Source organism: Gordionus sp. m RMFG-2023, chromosome 1 (assembly GCF_954871325.1).
Source record: "Gordionus sp. m RMFG-2023 chromosome 1, tfGorSpeb1-WG-v2, whole genome shotgun sequence".
NCBI classification, from domain to species: domain Eukaryota; kingdom Metazoa; phylum Nematomorpha; class Gordioida; order Chordodea; family Parachordodidae; genus Gordionus; species Gordionus sp. m RMFG-2023.
The window spans coordinates 83897310-83901608 of record NC_088775.1 but is presented as its reverse complement, the minus strand read 5'-3'; positions in this window follow the sequence as shown (position 1 = coordinate 83901608).

Below are 4299 nucleotides of genomic sequence, written 5' to 3'. Positions count from 1 at the left end.
TAATAATAATTTATAAAATATACAAAAGGATAAAAAATGATAATTTCTAAAATAATATACACATAATTTATTCAATAATAGTAAAGATAAAAGATGCATCTCTTTAAATGTTGTAAACCATAAATTATTATATAAGACTTCTATCTACTCTCATATATCGAATATATGAAGTCTATTTATCATATTTCATAGTAATAATAGCCCAAAGACTTCATATTTAGATTAAAATATTGACGCATGAATTTAAGGATAAATTTTAAAATTAGGACTAGGTGGGTCTGAGGGAGCGTATATCAGAATTATTTAATATGAAGTTTTTAAAATATAACATTTTTAAAAATAATATAAAGTTTTGTCTGCATTAGTTTCAAAAATTAGTTGTAACCTTATAAAATTTTTGTAAATAGTGTTATTGTAATAAATGCAATTATTATATAATAATAAAAAATAGAGCCTTTTGAAAAACGATGATTGTTAATAATTCTTAAATCTTATACAGATTTCGACCCTAATTCCTATATTTATGGATGTGTAAATATTGAGCATAATAAAAAATATGAGATGAATGAGATTTATTTTGTAATTACAAATTTGGATTGAGTGAAGAAACTTTTATTCATGATTGTGAGATATATATTTGGTGGATGTTATATTTCTTTAACCAGATTATGATGATCTTCCTCTGGCAAATGCATCAGGAATATAAAAATTTTCAAATTTTTATAAGTTAATTTGTTAAAGTATATAATTAATGGATTAAATTATTATAGTTAAAATAACATATTGTGCTAAGAAAAATTTATATTAAATTTTCTTTTGTGCAATTTTTGCTTCCTCACCTATTTCCCATTTTCAGAGTATTTTTCATATTTTTTTAAAATAAACTCCATAAAATGATTTATCATTTTTAAGCTAGTATTAATCTGATTGCAAATTCATTACGAGTATAAAAGAGTATACTTTTCAAATTGACTTAGTCTTAAGAATATAATAAAATAGAAAATAAATAAATAAACAGTTCATTATATAGTCTAAATTGCTAGTTTTTTGGTTAGGGTCCACTAGATCGTATGAACATTTGTGAAAAAACGTCAAATGACCTAAAATGGCCACAAATATATTTGAAGCGATTATAAAAGTGTATAATTTTGAAACGTTGTAACAGATTTGGCAAATAAATTAAAAAATGCTTTTTATTTTAAATTAAATTTAAATGGCTAAATGGTAATTAATATTTATATTAATACAAGAACAGTATATATTAAAAAATAAATAGCAGATAATTTACAATATTTTAGCAAACTCTTAATGCTCTAGATCCATTAATATATAATAGACAGCACAATTGTATTATAAATATATCTTTGATATAACATCATTAAAATTTATATGAAATATCTCATAATAAAATTTTTAATTAATATATAAAAATGCAATCTCTTTTTTTTGCATGATAATGTATAAATTGAATTAAATTTTTCTTAGAATAGATAATATTATTGCTAACCATTTGATTATTAGAATTTGTATAATAGCTTTGTTTAAAAATGATATAAATAGCAGATAATTTACAATATTTTAGCAAACTCTTTATTATAAATATATCTTTGATATAACATTATTAAAATTTATATTAAATATCTCATAATAAAATTTTTAGTTAATATATAAAAATGTAATCTCTTTTTTTTGCATGATAATGTATAAATTGAATTAAATTTTTGTTAGAATAGATAATATTATTGTTGTATTTTGATTTGATCAAACTATATTGAACCATTTGATTATTAGAATTTGAATAATAGCTTTGTTTAAAAATGATATAAATAGCAGATAATTTACAATATTTAGCAAACTCTTTATTATAAATATATCTTTGATATAACATTAAAATTTATATGAAATATCTCATAATAAAAATTTTAATTAATATATAAAAATGCAATCTCTTTTTTTTTGCATGATAATGTATAAATTGAATTAAATTTTTCTTAGAATAGATAATATTATTGTTGTATTTTGATTTGATCAAACTATATTGAACCATTTGATTATTAGAATTTGAATAATAGCTTTGTTTAAAAATGATATAAATAGCAGATAATTTACAATATTTTAGCAAACTCTTTATTATAAATATATCTTTGATATAACATTATTAAAATTTATATGAAATATCTCATAATAAAAATTTTAATTAATATATAAAAATGCAATCTCTTTTTTTTGCATGATAATGTATAAATTGAATTAAATTTTTCTTAGAATAGATAATATTATTGTTGTATTTTGATTTGATCAAACTATATTGAACCATTTGATTATTAGAATTTGAATAATAGCTTTGTTTATATGCACTCTTTGTTTTGCCTAGTTTTCTAAAAAAATTAATTATTATATGCAAATTAAATAATATATACTTTACAATTTTCTTATTGATAATTGTTGCGATTTAGCATTAATCTCTTGGATTTTCATAATTATTTTGGGAACAAACTACTTTGGGAACGAACTATTTTTTTTTGGGAACGAACTATTGCAATTACGACAAAAAACCTATTTCCTAAATTTTCATACGAATTAGAGGGACGATACCAGTTTTTTACTTTGTTATCTGTTTAATATTATTTAATAAAAATAATTTAAATAAAAGAGATAAAATAATTAAACATAGATGGCGTTACTAATTTTTATAAATAAATGGCCTAAATATAATTGCGCAAATTATATTTTATTAAATAAATTCAATAAATTTGAAATCATCATTATTTCTTAAGAATAATAACTTCACATAATTAAAAATTAATTAAATTTTGAATTTTCTAATATTAAAAAATTATCGATAATGAAACTTTTGCTTGAATAAACTTCATATCATATAACAAATTATAATCATTTTCTTATTTATACAATAATTGTAGAAACATAACATTTATTATTTCACGCTAATTATGTTCTTGAAGTAGTACTTAATTTTTATTTTCCCCTTTTGTTTAAGAGTTAACGTTTAAAAATTTTCTTTTTTTCTTTTATACACATTTAATTGGCACCTTGCTCAATTACCTGCTAAACTTGGTGATATCGACCTGATCCCCTTAGAATTACTCTCCCTATCTCTTTTTATCTCTAATCGCCTTTCGCTCAATTCCGCGATCTCATCTTTCGTAACCCCCAATGACGATCTCTTAACAGTAGCAATCGAAAGATGGAATCTACTTACCCCAGACGGTCAAACATTCCCAACCGAAATTTCTAATAAATCAATCTTGGAACCCCTTATAAAGAAACTATAAAATTGTCTTACCCTTCCGATATCAGCGATTTACAACTTCTTCAACTAAACGATAAATACGGCGGGCTTGAATGGCTCGAGGCACTTCCAAGCCTAACCCTTGATAATCTCTTAACCAATGACCAACTGAGAGTTACCATAGGATTTAGACTAGGTGTTCGCTTACACATTCACACATTTGCCACCTTTGCAACCTACCCGTTCAACTAAATGCAAAACACGGCCTAAACTACTCCCGGAGCCAAGGTCGCCACCTCCGGCATAAAGCTATAAATAAAATCATCCATAACGCTCTTAATAAGGCTAAAATACCTAACATCCTAGAACCAACAAACCTCTCTTTACAAGATGTTCTCAGACCTGACGGTTTAACCTGCACCCCATGGTTTAATGGGAAATCCCTAATTTAGGATGATACCTGCGTCTCTTCCTTTCCCTTATCAATTAATTCAAACCCTCTTACTAGCGGGGAAAATAAAAAAATTAATAAATATTCAATACTAAATAACTTTATTTTTCAACCCATAGTCATTTCAACTAATAGCAATTTCTCATAATCAACATTTTTTTTAAAAAATTTTAGTAAAATTTTTAACATTAAACGAAAAACGGGTATCAATTTTTCTTAAACAAAAACTCCAATTAGAAATTTTTAAACATAATCATACCTGTTTTTTAGTAACATTTTTACTATAAGCTCTTTTTAGAGCCATCGATATTTTTAAAATATACATTCGCTTTTAATATATATATATTCATTTTTTATTTTTATTATCTACTTATAAATTTATATATTCTATTGTTAATAAACTGGTTATTTTATTAAAAAAATATGTTTTTCATATTCATGGTTAAAATTTATAAATTATAATTATATAATTAAAAATAAAATTCTATAATTGAGTACCCAAAAAAGAACCATAATTGCGTCTAAAAATTTCAATTTGAATTTTTTGGCCAATATAAAGAAACTGGGTTCATTTGTAAAAAGCCGTATATTATTTTCC